We start from the raw sequence: 19504 nt of genomic DNA on the forward strand, positions 1-19504 counted from the left end.
TATGTATAAAGAAAGAAAAAAAAACCACGGTTAGGTGGTATATACAATTATGGACGGGCTGCCGAGTGCCGACACAGAGGTAGCCACTGCCGTGAACTACCGCACTGTACTGTGTCTGCTGCTAATATATAGACTGGTTGATAAAGAGATAGTATACTCGTAACTAGTATGTATGTATAAAGAAAGAAAGAAAAACCACGGTTAGGTGGTATATACAATTATGGACGGGCTGCCGAGTGCCGACACAGAGGTAGCCACAGCCGTGAACTACCGCACTGTACTGTGTCTGCTGCTAATATATAGACTGGTTGATAAAGAGATAGTATACTCGTAACTAGTATGTATGTATAAAGAAAGAAAAAAAAACCACGGTTAGGTGGTATATACAATTATGGACGGGCTGCCGAGTGCCGACACAGAGGTAGCCACAGCCGTGAACTACCGCACTGTACTGTGTCTGCTGCTAATATATAGACTGGTTGATAAAGAGATAGTATACTCGTAACTAGTATGTATGTATAAAGAAAGAAAAAAAAAACACGGTTAGGTCACTGGTATATACAATTATGGACGGGCTGCCGAGTGCCGACACAGAGGTAGCCACAGCCGTGAACTACCGCACTGTACTGTGTCTGCTGCTAATATAGACTGGTTGATAAAGAGATAGTATACTACTAATATTATATACTGGTGGTCAGGTCACTGGTCACTAGTCACACTGGCAGTGGCACTCCTGCAGCAAAAGTGTGCACTGTTTAATTTTAATATAATATTATGTACTCCTGGCTCCTGCTATAACCTATAACTGGCACTGCAGTAGTGCTCCCCAGTCTCCCCCACAATTATAAGCTGTGTGAGCTGAGCAGTCAGACAGATATATAATATATATAGATGATGCAGCACACTGGCCTGAGCCTGAGCAGTGCACACAGATATGGTATGTGACTGAGTCACTGTGTGCTGTGTATCGCTTTTTTCAGGCAGAGAACGGATTATAAATAAAAGTGGTGGTCACTGGTCACTATCAGCAAAACTCTGCACTGTACACTACTGAGTACTCCTAATGCTCCCCAAAATTAGTAAATCAAGTGTCTCTCTAATCTATTCTAATTCTAAACGGAGAGGACGCCAGCCACGTCCTCTCCCTATCAATCTCAATGCACGTGTGAAAATGGCGGCGACGCGCGGCTCCTTATATAGAATCCGAGTCTCGCGATAGAATCCGAGCCTCGCGAGAATCCGACAGCGTCATGATGACGTTCGGGCGCGCTCGGGTTAACCGAGCAAGGCGGGAAGATCCGAGTCGCTCGGACCCGTGAAAAAAAACATGAAGTTCTGGCGGGTTCGGATTCAGAGAAACCGAACCCGCTCATCTCTAGTTTTTAGCCAAAGTTTCTGAATTTGTCAATAACTTTTTTATGAATGCACTGCAAGTAACATAACTGGGAGAAGGTTCCTAGATGGTTAAGGTCCCTACCTCTACCTACTATGGCTTTACAAAGGGTACAGATGGCTTGACACTTTCCCTGCAATGCAGCATGGTTTTGCCAAGATGCACACTGCACCTTTTTTAATTCTCCTGTGAATTGTGCCCAGTATGAATTAGCAGACTGAATAACATCATAATTCTCAGCAATCAATATTATGAATCAATTGGAATAAACAGTTTATATATATACACATCTGGCCCAGGTTCATTTTGATGGTGAGCAGCTCCACTGTTGCGTTCGGTCGCCCCTCATGCACCTTCGTAGCCAACGTTCACCTCTCACGTCAATGGCACGTGGAGCTTCGCAGTTTCCACATTGGTGCCATTGTCTAGTCATGAAACACTTTCACTACATCAGCTTGCGAACAGTTCACAAACTGCGCTGTTTCAGAATACTGCCAACCTTGGCCCGAAAGCCGATAATCATCCCTTTTTGCAACTCAGACAAATCGCTCCTTTTACCCATGACAGAAATGAGTGATATGTGTGCAGATGTACTATCGCACACCTTATATACTGTACCAAAGTCAGCGCATGACACATAAAGCACTTCATGGGCTACGAGAAGCCGATGTCAAATGTTGGAGGTGGTAATAATAATGTGATTCGGCCATGTGTATATATATATATATATATATATATATATATAGCACTTGCCTCGCTGCCAGCATACTTGTGGCCGGGATGCTGCTGCTGGTATGCTGCTGGCTGGCATCCCAGCCATCGGTATTTCATACTGAACCCATGTATATACATACTTCCCAACTTTTGTAGCCTCCGGGCACGACCATGGCCGAAAAGGGGGTGGGACTTTCAGGAGAAGGGGCATGACCTCGGGAAGGGGGCGGAGTCTCACCGCATGACCCCCGTTTTTGTCATTTTGAGGGGTGCCCAGTGCTTCCTGAGGGGAAGGTAATTATACTTAGGGTTAGGGTTAGGATTCTGACCGCCGGCTTCCCGACCGCAAGCATATTCTATGTATACACATAATAATAAACCATATAATTCTTCCCTATCATGCATAAAATTAGTTTGTCATTATAACCAGGTCTCTACCTTTGTTATAGGGGCAGATATAAGAATCCTACTTGTAACATAGGATTTTGAGATCATGATTGGATTTATCTAGTTATTACTAGGAGTATGATAAAGAAGAAACACAGGATTATTAGTGACCTTACAGGTTACACGTTATCTTTTTTTAACCACAGGGAACCTTCACTTATGTTCTCCATCTCATGCAGTTAATCAGTGTTTTCCAAAATTAGCAAAGGCAATTTACAGCTCTACCAGATATATTAAAATTAGAAAAAAAATCTGTGAAGACAATTACTATATAAGAATAAATCATTATAAAGCACACATATATGCATATATAGACAAAATATGGTTTATATATGTTCACCAATGCAAATGTTTCAGAATATTGACAGCGGGATCTCGGTTCTCAGAATCCTGATGGATCCCAATGGTAAGTACTGATATGGTTAGGCACTAGCAGGAGGGTTAGGGTTTGTCTGCTGAAGTGGGGGAGGTAAGAGTTCTTCTGTGTGGAGGTGGGGGCAGGCTTGGCGAGGGTATAGTTAGCAGGGACGTGCGGTAAGCTAAATGGCTCAGGAGGCACTGGCTAACCCCAGAGCCAGATTTACATGCAATATATGAGCCAAAGGGTACATGTGGGAATTATACCCAGGTGCAGCATTATAAACTTCTTGAAATCTGGTGAGTTTTGATCAGAGATATGTGGAAAGGATACACAGGTGAGGCACTGCCTCACCTGCCATAGACTTTTTACTCCAGAGTTTGGGCTATAAAAATTATTAGAATAATGCAAAGAAGATATTTCAAACAAATTATCAGTATTTTTCATATATTTTATTCAGTCAAAACTCTGGTTTAAACGTAAGTATGACAGGAAAGGCTTTGCCTCACCTGCCTCACCCCACCGCACGTCACTGAGTTACGGTTAGGCTGCAGAAGGGTATGGTTAGGGTTAGGCTGCGGGAGGAGTTGGTTAGCGCAAGGGTTAAAGCATTCTGACCATTGAGATTCTGACTGCCTGGATTTCGTACCAAACTCTCGGAGAAGGTGAGACCAAAATGCCGAATCCTCCGTAGAGCAAGGGAGCCAGGTACTGCAGTGTGACATTATCTACAGTGCCCAGCTCCTGTCACTGAGAATGAGCAGTGCAGCCAAAAAGTCTCCAGGGGCAGAGTACAGTAGTACAGTACATTAGATGCAGAGTACATCATATTAGGAATATTATTTAAGTTCTGTTTCTTAAGCTAGGTACACACTTGAGCAATGTGTACCCAACAAGCGATATCGTCAGGTTTGATGCGCAGCGCATCAAACCTGGTTACGTCACTAGTGAACACGGGCATCCACATATAGGACATACATATTGCCCAATATGCGCAGTTAGAGTGATATGCTGGTTTGATACACCGGATTGCACAACATATTGCTCAGTGTGTACCCAGCTTTACACTAGCAATTTTGAAAGATCAAGGGGCATATTCATCATTCTTAAAATGTCATAATTTCTACACTCTCCAGGGGATGTAGATATTGTGACATTTATCAAACTCTGAAAAAGCATTTTTCATGAATTTGTGCTCCAGCTGTATACCTACATGTATACATCCAGGCTGACAGGCCAGGCAGGGGAAGGGAGGGAGTGAGAGGGCCGCGGCTGAGTGCTCATCTCCCTGTATTCAGCCGGGCAGATACAGAAGTCACAGTCCTGGTGGGGTGAGTGTGTGAGGTAGTGCTCACCTCACACTGCAGGCAACAGAAATCCTGTGTGTGGATCTGGGAGGGGGTGAGCAGCCGGCATGCGTGTGCTGGGGCGCACATTCAAGAGTGCGGGAGCGGTGGTGGTGGGGTGTTTGGGAGACCCACATCGCCTGTCCTCTGCCCGGCCTTCTTTTTCCTGCTGCTTTTCGCAGACAATCTTCAAGCTGCGGACAGGTGATGTGAGTCTCCCAAACACCCCACAACGACAGCTCCCGCACCCTTGAATGTGCTCCCCAGCACCCGTATGCCAGCAGTTTTTCAGAAGTGATATTTTTATTAAAGTGGCATGATGAATTATGAAAACAATGTGAAACATAAAGGTGAGAACTGGAAACTAAAAATTCTCACTTCACAATGTTTTCATGATGAATATGCACCCAAGTGAGTATTGGACATGACACAGTTTATCACCTAACACACACCTCAATCAATCATGTACGCTTTCTGAAACCTTTTATCAGAAACCTGTCCTGGAAGGTAAGTGTACCTGCATACCAGCAATCACCTTTGCCAGTAAATAGACAAAAGAGGGATAGATGTATTGCAATTTTCATGACAAAAGTTATACTGTACATCCCACCCATAATTGTAAATATGATATTTTGGTGCAGAGTGCCCAATGAATGATTATGTCATATTCTAAGCCTTAATTATGATGTGGCAAATAACGTGAAGTGGTTTGTAGTTCTCAATCTCATTACATAGGCTGTATGTAAAAATTCTTTACATTGGTAACCTTAACAATAGTGTATGGCAGAGATTTATAGCAAGATATACTGTAGGTGGGATTTTACACAAAAGGGTTGCGTAGGGGGCATCTATGTAAATTAGCTCTAACAACCCTTGCACTGCCACACATTCCATCATGGACTACATGGTAAAAAGGTAGAAGCATTTCACACACCCATTCTGAATACACATTTCCTTTTATTCAAATATAGAGGATACACACCATTGTAATACAGGGGGATAACATGAGTCCTCCTCCTTAGCCCATCTCCCATGCTTCTAGAATCAGGGTCATTGTCAAACTGTTCCTCTATTATTTCTACTCTATAGGTATCACATTAGTAATGTCATTATTACTGTATATAGGGCCTAAATTGAGCTTTTGAATGCAATGCCGATATGCACGCAACAGAGAGATTTTCATCAGACTGTGCATGTGCCTGATTGCACTGCGCACACGCCAAGGAGCATTTTCGCTTGCGCTCACACTGAGACCTGTAATGAAGAGTGGTTGATAGGAAGGGACCATTGGGGGAGTTAATTGGGAGTGGCAGAAAAAAGGCGTGTATCTGCCGTCATCTGTGATCATGTACATATAGAAACATGGCACCAGTGTCGCTACTGTGTAGCCATAGGTCTACCCTTGCAGTTGATGTTCCTCGTATAGGCTGCACATTTGTACGCAGTTGCAAATTAGTTTTTGCGTTTGTTCATGTCATGGTGGCAGCTTCACTTTCTAACATTAGCATTTCCGTAACCTAAACAATTGCAGCTGTGTAGGCAAGGGTGTACAACCCTGAATTAGGCCCATATCACACAGAGCTATTATGTCACACACAATTTTCTGCACATACAGTATCTGAGGACTTATCCAGAGTGATCAATACCACAGATATGCTCTATCAGCTAGACAAAGGCACTATCTATGAAGACTCATGGAGGAATGTGCAAAAATGCATGCCAATATGTGCTGTATGGCAATAGAGGAGTAAGGAGCCATGGTTGCATAGTACAGGCTCTGTCACCTGTTTTAGAATAAGCACATTTTGATCCATAAAGAAATATGGTCTGACAACCTACCCCAAATCTGAAAATTGTCAGGAAAAGCATTTCTTTTGCTCTGTTAAAAAGGTATACAAAAAAGTGATGCTTGATGATGACATATCAGTACAGTATATCACACAGTATGTGTGATATAACAGAACTTCCAAACAGAACTTTCAAAACTAAAAGTGCATAAATCAATGGGGCCAGATGGGATACACCCAAGGATACTAAAAGAGCTAAAAGATGTGCTGGTGGCACCATTAACAGAATTATTTAACCAGTCACTAAATACAGGTGCTATTCCAGAGGACTGTTGGTGACATTGCAAATGGTATTGAAGGGAAAGTATGCCTTTTTGCAGATGATACAAAGATTTGTAACAGGGTAGACACACAGGGAGGGGTAAAACAAATGATGGATGACCTAGTTAGGCTTGAGAAATGGTCAAGAACGTGGAACTCGTAAATGTGTCATATCCAGGTCTGACTCACAGTGTGAGTCAGACCTGGATACGACACATTTACGACAACACACCTTACAATGCTTGCGCACTCCTTTCCTCCACCCAGTTAACCTTTCCAAACTTGCTGGAAGTGGGACTGAATCTTCATGAGCTCTTAAAATTGCTATTTCCTCTACTTATTCTGACTCTTGTTCCAACTAATTTGTTAGCAGTTGGGCAAAACCATGTGCACTGCAGGTGAGCAGGAGGGCGGAGTCGGCAGCGGGGGCGGAGGTGGCACTGGGAGATGAGCTCATCTCTGCGCCACCTCTCCCTATGTAGTGAACGGGTCGAATCGACCCGGGAACCTGTTTACACTGCCACTGACCTGGTATTCAACACGGGAATAACCCTTGAATTACCGGGTCAGGCGACCAAGGAATTCTCCATGGCCCCTTTCACATCGCACAGTAACCTGTGTCAACCCGGCAATATAGTGGGTCGATACCGGGTTATTTGTGAGATATGAAAGGGGTATTACTAACTCACTCACTGACTTATCACTAATTCTCTTTCTTTCTGATGTGTTAGGAAGCTGAAAGTTAACATAGGTATTCTACATGTGGGAAATAGAAAAACAGCATAATTAGAATTTTAATGAACCTCCCCTAAGGGAATGGACAGGGGGTTGACATAATGACGTCATTACCGATGTGTGACTTGCGTTGCGTGAACCATAACGCCCAAACAAACAATTAGAAAAAAAGTTGGATTGCACCTCCAGTGGGTATAATTTAATAAACTACAAAAATGGTCCTGTCACTTTTTACCGTATCTGCTACGGGTATTCCTCGGGTAACGCCAAGAACCATGGATTAATATTAACTTACATTAAGATGTCTCTACATCTCTATAGATTTACTAAATCTGTAACTCTCATTTACAGTATATTTACAACCGTAAAAATCAGAAACTCCTGTGCGAAGAACCGGTAGAACAGCTACTTTATTATAAAGTGAGAAAGAACTCCACAGCTGCTATTCTGGTTATGTATTTTATTTCCAACCAGGTTGGAGAAGTGACATACTGTACTGCAGCCAGGAAATACTAATGTCAAAAATGTGGGCAACACTCAGAAAATTTGTACCAAGCTCCGTAATGTATCGCATTCCTGAGCTTGGTAAATATGGGGAATGCAGCCAAGATGGCATTACCTTATAGAAGCATATGAGCTTCTTTTTCATGTTGTACTCTGAGAGGGATCGAATTAGATCCTTCCCAGTGTCCCCTGCAGAGAGCATCATAAGATGCATGAGCAGAAGTACTCCCGGGTAATAATCCCGGAAGCCCTTGTATTACAAAATACAGCTCTTATATCAAAATTGCATTTATATGTAAATAATGGCATCATTAATGCCAGTATGTACCCGCTAAGTGGCGGGATGTATCACATCCACGATGCAATGTGTAGTACACCCCGCACTGCATACCTATCGGACCCTGGAGGTCAGCACATATAAGGGCCACCTTTGTGGTAGACTAACACTTCTGTACTTTATCTTATTCTGGACTGGCCAATCTTCTGATTTAGGCTTACCATACTATACCTTTAAACTGGGACACTCATGAATTACACAGGATCTATGGCTGGGTGACTTCAAGCCTGCATTTCAACTGGTTTTAATCAGCTACAGAACCTGTGACTTCTGTGACGGTCCAGGTTTCAAGTATATCCAAGGCTCAGCACAGATGGTTAAATCAAATTGGCACTAATTAAGTCACCTGTTGCCAAGCATGGATATACAGTAATTAAACCTGGACCATTGGGGTACCTTGTGGTTCATGTTTGAGAACCTCTGGCCTAGGACACTGTAAGTGATTTTGAATGTACAGTAGCTACAGATGTGTCCTAATACACAGGGCCATAACTAGGTGTGTGCAGACGGGACACCGCACATAGAGCTGCAGGCAAGGGGGTGCTGTTAGCAACACTTGTCAAATATCTGTTTTAATTTCTTTCACTTGCAGCATTCCCCCTCTTTGAAGCCCAGCATTTTCTGACCTCCACTGTCTATTATCCTGACCCGTTCTGTTGCTAATACATATACAACATTCATGAACTCAGCTTGAGATTTCTTTGTAATTCAGTAACGCTGTCCTATATTACGTTTCGAGATGCTGACATACCTGGGATTCAAACCCATTGCTGGTGGCATTGCAGTCAGACAAATATTCATTCAGCTATCTGCTCTTGAATAGAAAGGTAGATAATTCTAAGATAGAGAATTTTTTTAAGCTTACTTTGTACTTTGTTAATAAAAAAATGATGAGCATTGCGGCTAAGCAGATCTATGTAGTATGTGGCTTGAAGGTATTGGATGTGTGGCTGCACACTACATAGATATACTCAATTGCAATGCTGATTATTTATTTACAAAGTACCAGTAGCTTGGGAAGAAGCATCATAGCATGAGCTTTCTCTGGGATCAATCTTGTCATGCCCCTTCCCCATGAGGCATGAGCCTTATGTCCCTAGTGAAAAAAATGGGGGGAGGGGCGCCAATGCTGTCTCTGGCACAGGGCGCCTAAAAGTCTAGTTATGGCTCTGCTCATACATCTTGCCTCAATAGACCATGCAGTGGGAGATGCCTGGTGTGAGTGAGCTGACTGGTCCTGTGCAACTCGGTTAGTGTTGGGCGTCTTTTTTTGCTAAAAATGCATCTTATTCACATCATTATGCAATTGAGGCACTCAAGTAGACACTGCTGATTTAAATGATATGCGGCATGCCTATATTCTTTGTGCATCTGTGGTTGTATCTGCGTACGATATGCTACGTTACAGTGTTTTCTAGGATAACACTGTAGCGTAGCATGTCGTATACAGATACAGCCGCGGTCACATACAGAATATAGGCATGCCACATATAATTTTAATCAGCATAACCTTATGCGTCCAATTCATATCATTTTTTTTAATAAGATGCATTTAAATGAAAAAAAATGTCTCACGAAAAGAGGTGCAGCTCTACTGATTCACGGCACAGCATTGCATTACTAGAAAGGCTGTTTAATATGCCAGGAGGCTAGATGTATGTGGAGACACATCTGTATGATGCTAAATGCAGGAAAAAATCAGAAAACAGTAGCTATGACAGAGCGTCTCGCCATATGCCACAATAAAGATAGGTGTATGAGGACATTTCTGTAGGAAGTCAGTCAGACACTAATGCAAGTATCCAGGCAGCAGTATCTGTCCAGTTCCCTGCCAGTGTTCTTCTGCCCCTCAGAAGGAAGGAGGAGCTGTTAAGCTGCATGAATGAAGACTACTAACAGAACAGGAAGCTATAACAGTGCTCCCAAGAATCAAGCCTTGGAAAGAGATAAAAATGGAGACGCTGTCCATAGCAACCAATCAGTTTTTGTCATTTCATAGTGTGTGGTAAATAAATGACCGAAGCTGATTGGCTACTTTGGACAACTTCACTTTATCTCTCCAAGGGGTCAATTTAATAATAATCAAGTCATAGATCCAATAATTAGAATTTCTTATCACAGATATATTTATGGCAATAAAAAAATTCTGCACCACCCGGAATCCTGAATGTATCATGATTTATCCGATAGGTCCCATCCCTGCTCTTTGTAAAGTAATCATATGACTTCACTTTTCTCCATAATTGCCGACTTTCTGGGTACCCCCTCTGGCCAGGTCAGCAAAGCAGAGGGTGGGTCGGACTGTGACAAGGTATTTAGAGAGCATGGAGCATATACAGATGGAGCCTCGCTCATCTTGGCTTCTCTGCTGCGCCTAGGTGCACCATGGCTTATTAGCATAAGCCTTTCATCTATTGTTCTCAGCTGCAATACAATACAGAGAATAATACAGCAGGGATTAAATCATTACAGCAGGGGATTAAGTCCGACTGCCCTGGCTCAATTAATCCTATTAAAGGTATAGATGAGCATGGCTTCATCTGTAGGTGGGTGGTGCAGGCGGTGTGATAGCACAGTCTTGTCATAATAGCCTCACCCCTTGCTATATAATGCGGAGATTGCCAGCCAAGGCATGTCTACGATGACAAGATTCAGCGCAAAATTGCATCATCACCCCCCCCAGCCTCCCCCTTCCCCCTGCCCCTGGACCACCTACGCTACCTGAGAATTTGGTGCCATCAGGTGGATGCTGTGCATGACCGGGAGACTTGAATGCACTACTGCACATCCGGGAACAGCCCCTCAGAATTGGGAGCCTCCTGGACATTCCTGGAGAGCAGGCAAGTATGCTTTACTCAAGTAGAGACTGTCCCTCTGAGGTCAGGTTGGTTGGGAGTTATGCTACTTTAATGAAACAAGAATAATGGCTGCTATGTTGTATTTTTGTCAGGACTTATTTAAAGATACTTTTCTACCACAAACTACCAACTTTCTAGTGGGAATAAAAATTGACAACCTTGGAATAGCAAATGTTGATACTCAACTTCAAATTAGAGTATACACCTATAAATGCTAGATTGTTTAATCTTCCGCCGATTGAACTAAACACACTTCCATTCTAGATAATATATAGCAGCTTGCTGGAGCCTGAGTAGTTTCTGCAAAATGTTCAGTATCTATCAATTGATCCTTTTCCATAAGCAAATCTATTGCATTTGCTATTGAAGTAATAACATTGTCTCTTGTGACATATTGTTTTGTAATAAAAGCACTAATGTAAAATGGTTTCATATCCTGCAATGATTCAATGAGCAGGCTTCTTACTGCTTCTAAGGGATAATGTCTGTTCTGCTTTGTTGATTCCATCGAAATAAAACAAACAGATTCTGATTTTATGTCCGTTCATATCTGGGGCAGCATCACTTACAAGATCAATTTCCCAATACTAACACCTTTATCAAACCAAATTAATCATTCTTTTCCTACTGGGTTCTATATTTTAGGTACTGTATGTATAATTGAAAATAAAAATAAAATTGTGGATTTGTTTACATAAGTCAAGAAAAAGTGCATAAACATAACAATTTTTCTGTCAGTACGAGCAACTTCTATTTGCATTAGCACAAAAATTAAGCAGTATGCGGCCTAGATTTAATGAAGCAATTCCATGTACTGTATGGACAAAGTTATTCAGTAGGTACTATTAACTCCCCCTACCTTAGTCTGCAGGCTTCCCCAGACCATCAAGCGGGGTGCCTCGAGCATTTATATTAAAATCAGATTCTTCATATGCTAAATCACCTTGGTCCTCACATCCTGAACCCCCACTCTGTTCCAATAACTCTGCTGCATATAGTACTTATGGGTTCCCAGCAGGTCCTCTATCCTCTCCTGCTAAGCTAGGGACTGTCCTGTACTCACTGTAGGGGGAGCCATTGGAGGGGTGGCTCCTATTGCACATGCATGCTGGAGAATGGAAAGCCTTTAGAAGATTATTATATTCAGTAGCTATTACACACACAAGCCTGCTCTAGGAGAGGTGGTACTGTATATTGTTACGTTGTCCCATTAATACAAAGGGTTGGGATTATGTTATGCTGTGGTTCCACACTGCTCCAGGGTATGGGTCGTTGGGTCGACCCAACATAGGTCGACACTCATTAGGTCGACCACTGAAGGTCGACATTGCCCTTAGGTCGACATGCATTAGGTCGACATGTCAGTTAGGTCGACAGGTCAAAAGGTTGACATGAGGTTTTTTTTTTACTGTTTTTGGTGTCATTTTCTCTGTAAAGTGACGGGGAACCCAAATTAGTGCCCCATGTCCTCTCGCATGACTCACTTCGCTTGCCATGCTTCAGGCATGGTGCCTCACTCTGCTACCACTTTGCTCAGCACAGATTACCATTCCAATCGTAGTCCACGTGGATCGTTAAGTATGAAAAAATCCCCAAAATTTGAAAAACTCATGTCACCCAGTACATGTCAACCTAACGGCCATGTCGACCTAATGCATGTCAACCTAAGGGCAATGTCGACCTTCAGTGGTCGACCTAATGAGTGTCGACTTAAGTTGGGTCGACCTAACGACCGTTTGCCCTGCTCCAGCAGTAATAAATACTGTACGTTTAATGCTACTGTTTCTACCTGAATTAGCATGAAGCTGGTGTAATACTAAATTAATCTTACCCCTCCCTAATGGTTGTTTTGTTATTACTGTAACTTCCTTTCCAATTTGATGGTTAATGTATCAATAACCAGCTCCACGCTCCTGTATATTAGTTAAGGATATACAGTATAGGGGGTAATTCAGATCTGATCGCAGCAGCAAATTTGTTAGCTAATGGGCAAAACCATGGCCCTCATTCCGAGTTGATCGCTCGCTAGCTGTTTTTAGCAGCCGTGCAAACGTATAGTTGCCGCCCACACGGGAGTGTATTTTCACTTTGCAAGTGTGCGAACGCTTGTGCAGCCGAGCTCTACAAAAACATTTTGTGCAGTTTCAGAGTAGGTCTGAACTTACTCAGCCCTTGCGATCACTTCAGTCTTTTTGGCGCTGGAATTGACATGACACACAATTCCTTTGTGACGACGCTGCTGACCAATTTCACAAATACGCCAATTTGAGAATTGCCACATGCATCGTGCTGGGTCACCTTTGACACACGGGATTACTTAAATACCTTCAGCTGCCACCAGCAAAGACTTTTCAACGTATTACGGATGTTGCAGGCGTCTTTAGCTTTACCTGTCAGACACACACTGCAATACTTAGAAAATAGGTAGGCGTGAGCCACAAAGGCCTTGAGTTCATAATAACAACAGACTCAGAACTAAAATTAGGATTTTAATTTCAAGAATACTTTAGAGCTTTAGTTACAAAAAGGTTACAAAGATTATTAAGACAATTTTAAAACACACACACAGAGTACAGCAATCGCAATAAATGAAAAGAGATAAAAACTGCAGAAACCATAATTCACTTACGCAAACAAATTTTAGGTATTTCTACTGTGGGGGATTTCACAGAATAACTCAAGTCATCTCCAACAGTGTTGAGTCCCCAAGAGATCACACTTTCTGTTTTCATGAGGGAGACAGATATAGTCTCCAGCTTCATCAGGCCCCCTCCCTTGGGATTTTTAACTACTTCCCTGCTGGACACTACCCATACACCAGTTTTACACTCTTGGTGCTTGGCAACAGGCAAGGGGTGTAGCCCAAAGAGGTTTATGACATTAGCCAGGAAATAGGATCCCTGCATTCCAATCAGGACATTTGGACACACTTCCCTGGTCTGTTTACAGCCCCTCTGTTGACATAACAAATCAATTGGCCTTATCAGCCCTCAATGTACAGAGCTTGCAAATATCTGCTTTTGATGTAGAAATGTAATCCCTCTTTACAATGGTCATGTCAGGCACATGTAATCTCAAACTTTATGGTCTGCAGATCTCCTCCAGCCTGGATGGATGGAGGTTAAATGCAGGACACTGCCTGTCAGCCATTTTGTCACATCTAGGCTGAAAGAATACAAAATTATGTATATACAGTCACTTGTAAACATTATTGGTGATTATTCCTGTAGGTAATCACCACACCTTAGATCACATATAATTTGTGATCCTCCTTTCTGTATTTAAACATGACATCTCCCCCTGCAAATGGCACACAAGGGGCGGTGACCCACGTCACCGACTCATTGCTGCGCTACTGACCACTTGTTTACCTTGCCGTGATAAAACCATCTGCATTAGTGTGTTGAGAACCCTTTCTATGCTGGATGGTAAAGGTATACTGCTGCAAGGTGAGACTCCATCTCGGCAGTTTCCTATTGTCTCCAGACAATCTATTAAGTTTACTCTGACCGACATCAGATGACATCAGATCTCCAGGCAGAAGCCGGCCAGTACTAAGCAGTGCCACTTTCAAATGCCAGTACTGCACCCATGCATAAACCCTCCCCGTTCCGGAGGCGACAGTGCCGGCACAAATTAGGTAATAAATGAAGCTACTGGGACAATAGAATAGAGATGACCCTTCAGGACATGCTCCATTGTCACTGGCAGTTTCTGCACCCGGCAACCAAGACACCGGTAATCCTCCTCCACACTGTGTGCACACCAATGCCTGGGGGGACGGGGAGCAAAGTTTTGGTGTACAGCGCATCCTATTGTTATTCTAGCAGCTGGCCCTAGGCCTAGGATGCCCTAGAAATGTGCATATATTGCCTATGCATATGACCGGCTCTGGAAATATGGATATCTTTATTATATTGATTGAACAATGCATTTTGTTCCCATGTATCACAACTTTTTTACAGAAAGCTATTGAATGAAAGATAGTCATTCAAGCCATTGGGCTGCAATGTATTAAGCTTGTAGATCCACATACTGTATTTTCACACTGAAGAAGCTGCCTATCACAATCACCTCCCCTCAGGTTCTCTTTTATACAATCTATTATTTTATATCTGAGTTTTTACAAGTATGGTCAATAGCTTTCTGTAGCAAAGTTGCGATACATAGTATCTTTAAATTACCGGTGATGTCTGGACTAAGTTGTTATATTGTGTTGGGTAGTCTGAAGATAATATTTGTGGTGACCTGTGAAAATACTGCTTGCTGTACTGTATGTATCTCTGCTTGTCTTGTATACTGTAGTTTCCATGGTGATGGTTACACATTGTTACAGCCGACGTTTGTAGCTGTGACAGCGGAGATACTGATGATGTTCATGGCATTACGTCGTTTGGCGCGCTTCCTAGAGAGTCATCCACTGGGGGATGGTTGTTATTTAAGGTAAGACGTTTTTGTATGTTATATTCCTGATGATGGTTTTGGAATAAAACGGAAATGTAAAACTACTTTTGTTTCATTGTGATTATATGCTATGTGAGTGCCGCTGTCTCTAGACATCTCTATTCCATTGTTTGGAGAGCACCTGGCTACATATATCTGAGGGGAAGTGAAGAGTGCTGGTACCTGCAAGTACAGAATGTATAAATAATCACATTCATTATTTGAAAACACAAAAACAGAATCAATGTTAAAAAAAATAAGTATTTTGATTAGAGCATGGTAACCAGCACTGCTATGCCTGTCAAAGACCCTTTTATTAGGAAGATTACCGGTGGTAGTTGCCATAACTTATGGTATGTATATTACAAATGTATCATGGCAGTAAGAAAGCATAGTCACCCTAATTTATTCATCTATGGTTTTTGTTGTGAATCACCTTCCAGTTAGCGACCACCACTATTGTGGGCTACTGCACTCTGAGTCACAGCATATGGCTATCTAGGATCTAAAGCTGGAATCCTACTTGATACAAAAAATAAACTCATGGGTTAATTTCAAAAGTAGCACATTACTAAACTTAATATACTGTGATTAAGAACCTTTGGGAAAAGTGTTTGCACCTATAATGTAGCTGATACAGCCACAGACTTTTGGGAGACAACCCATTCATTTAAGGAATTAAGGAGTAAGGCGAGGATAAGATGATGTTGCTCCCAGTCTGACTGTGGTGCACCCCACACTCTCAGTACTGTGGGAAACCAGGGGTCTTTAAATGATGACACCAGGAGCAAGTTGTCTCTATTTGGCATGATAGCACTTCTGCTGGTCTCCCTGTAACTGAAGTGCAATGTAAGTATTGATAGATACTGTACTTCAGGTGTGTCCACTAAAAGTGGGGTAACAATTCAGTTGGATTGCTCTCAAACCAGTCAGAAGGAGAGACAAACCGACCATGTAAAAATATATTTTGAGACCTTTGCTGGTTTGAGAATCTCACTGGAAATGCCCCTTATTAGAATCTTTTCTCATCTTACACAACCTTTTTTGTTTTTTAATAATTCTCACTTTACAAATACATTTATATCTTCTTCTTTTTGGGGGCATAAGACAAGAACAATAAGGGAGTGTTCATTAATTGTGACTGTACACAGATGCATATACTGTACCCCTTTGAGGAGGCATATCTGTTGTTGGTGCTGAGAGCTGGTGCAACTCGACCCAATGATAATGATCGGCAGCACTAGATAGCTGCTTCTGATTGGCTGATTACATCTTTATTGATCCACTGATAGGACTTAATTAGAGTGGCTGCTGTATACTGTATACTCTATATTCACATTTACTTATTTTTATTTCCACATAGACTGCACCAGAAAGGTATATTTCAAATTGTTGTCTAAACAAGAGAAAAACAAGAGATGTTTGTATTTAATTCAAGCTTTGTTTTTATTTGTATTCATATTTCATATATTCATATATTAAATAAATACATTTACATTTAGTAATACCACTGTTAAGACACCATTTTATCTTTTGTATGTGACACTACATTACATTATTATATTGCGTGCAAACTGGGTAATGTAACTAGTATTTACTAACAACATCGGACCTGATAAAGATGAGGATGCAGTGGAGTGTTTATCGCAGGCTTCTATAGCCATTGGGTATTGTTCTAGTTTACTAATATGCAATCAATGACATAATTAATAATCATTTAAATCAGAGCTGGATTAAGGAGATGCACAAGTGGCCCTCACTCAAGGGGCTAACCTCAACATTATTTACAGTTGCAGAGCTTGAATATAAGGAGATAAGGAGACAAGTAAGAGTGGATGAATAGAGGCAGGGGGCTGTGTTACACAAAACTGTATGGTCCTGCAGGCACCATGGGACTGTAGAGGAGTTGGAGAGGGAGAAATACAAGTGGGACACTTTATTGTGTGCCCCGGTTTGTGTCTATGGTGTAAATGTATCAATAAGTGATACTTTTTTGGGGTTGGGGGTGTTCAGCAATAGAAAAGGAGTTATTGTGTTCTCACTTCATAATATGTAGGAAAAAGCACCTACCTAATTGTTCCATAAAGCCACCGCCTTAGCTGGCTTTGGTGGCAAAGTGTCCGGGTAATTTATAAGCTGAAGTTCTTCTCACTTGTCAAGTAATATATATAATGCCACCTGACACATCTAGATGTCCTTGTGCATGCGCCGTCCTATCTAAATTACATATCAAGGTTTTTACCTAATCTCACGCATGAGCAGTGGGGCAGCCTAGGCGCCATTACAGATCTCATCATCAGCACTATGCTGACGCGATACAGTAGGTGCTAGAGGGATGGTTTTTCTTTTCCCCTCTTTTGGTGACTGTCGGATTAATACATTCCAGTGCAAAAGCTTCCACCTCACATGGAAAAAACATTTGTAAAATAAGTATATGAGAGGATGCACTAGCCAAGAAAACATATATTAGTTACCAAGTTTGCCCTTATCCGTTGGCTTGTTTTGATAGCCAAAAAAATGTGTTGGGTTCAGCACCAGTATCGAATTAATAATAAATATTATAAGTTAGTAGTGAGGTAGTAATTCCTCAATTTACAGCATAGGCAGCAATTGAATAAACAAACAAAGAAAATAAGACTCTTTTTTGGGCGCACTCATTGAAATTGAAATAATGTCTTAATACTGATAAATTTTACTTTTATTGATAACATTGTATATAAATAATCTAATGTAAGTACATCTAGAAGTGATGCTGTTAATAAGTAGTTTAACACCGTTAATTCTCTAGTGGAGTCAATATATTGGTAATGTGTCCTATATAACGAGAAAAATATAACCTTGTACAATAGTAGTGGATAAGTAGCACATCTGACTCCTGTGCCAAGTCCGTCACCTACTTATCTAAAATGTGGGTGTTAAGTTACACCCTATGTATATCCAAACAGCTAGAATGCAAATGTAAAAATGGACTCAATTGCCAAGATGTGAATAATAGTCTGGAAAGAAGATGTAGAAGATGGATCTGCTGTTGGCATTAGGCACAGAGTTCAATGAAGCTCTAGTTTCTACAACACTTGGTATTCCCTGGAGGTCTCCCATCCAAGTACTGACCAAGCCCAACACTGATTAGCTTCCAAGATCGAACGGTATTGGGCATTGACAGTGTGGTATGATAGTAGTATACTTTAGAGTGACTTAGGGATCACTAATGAGAGTCCACCTAGCACTCAAGAGAGCATATGAAATAAGAGAATAGATAAGGAAAATAGTGATAAAATAGTCAGAAAAAAGTTTAAAGCGGATCTACTGTCACTGTTAGGTAAGGGTCTGGTGTATCCGAGAATATCTTTGTACAGCCCTTAAATCAGTGATGAGAGTCCGTTAGACATGAAAAGTGTATAGTAACTCAGTAAATTAACAGGGAGTCCAAATTGAAACAATTAATCTATTGTCAAAAGATAGTTCTGTAAGATATTATATAGATAAAAAAACTTATTTTATAGGATATATATTGTATCACCATCCAATGTGTGACAAAAATATTATTGTCCACTAAGGGAAAATGAATATTGTTGTTCCATGAAGATAAACTATTATTACATTCTATGTCAAATTGGAACACAGTATAAGAGACTATAAGAAAGCCTAGCCACATCTGTGCTGACCAAGCAATGTATGCAACCACAGTAGCTTTCAATGTAATTACAGTACCCAACATATACAAGATACTTCTGTGAACAATTATTCAAATAAAGAATGCATCACTTTAGGACAGTGGTTTCCAAACTTTTTTTGAATCACGTTGCCTAGAATATCAGAATTTTTTTTCACTGCACCCCTAGGCCAAAAATTTCTTATTGAGAAATTTAGAAAGAAATATTACATTAAGTAGATTGCGTTTATATGTCATCCTTAGGGTCAGTTGTGTGGTGAGGGACAAGATTTGCTTCTGTTTGGCCACATATTTTATGACTGGCAGCCACCAGCACTGGTTTTGCCTATTATATTGACCATGAATAATTTGAATTGGTCCTGGACCACCAACCCAGGGCACCCCTGCAAGTGTCCCGAGGCACCCCAGGGAGCCACGGCACACAGTTTGGGAACCTCTGCTTTAGGATATACCCTAACTACAGTATTAGGTTACAAGATGATGAGATATCTATCTGACCTAATAATCAATGAAACAGAGACAACTTCTGTTTAAGGTGAAGTAGTGATCCTTGTATGATTTATTGACAGCATCAGCTGATAAGCTAAA

General features: G+C 41.5%; 1 pseudogene; it reads right to left on the reverse strand.

The window, feature by feature from the left end:
- Positions 1-18305: 18305 nt before the first annotated feature.
- Positions 18306-18424, reverse strand: LOC134961608 (5S ribosomal RNA; annotated as a pseudogene).
- Positions 18425-19504: the final 1080 nt, after the last annotated feature.

Source organism: Pseudophryne corroboree, chromosome 9 (genome assembly GCF_028390025.1).
Source record: "Pseudophryne corroboree isolate aPseCor3 chromosome 9, aPseCor3.hap2, whole genome shotgun sequence".
Taxonomy (NCBI): Eukaryota; Metazoa; Chordata; class Amphibia; order Anura; family Myobatrachidae; genus Pseudophryne; species Pseudophryne corroboree.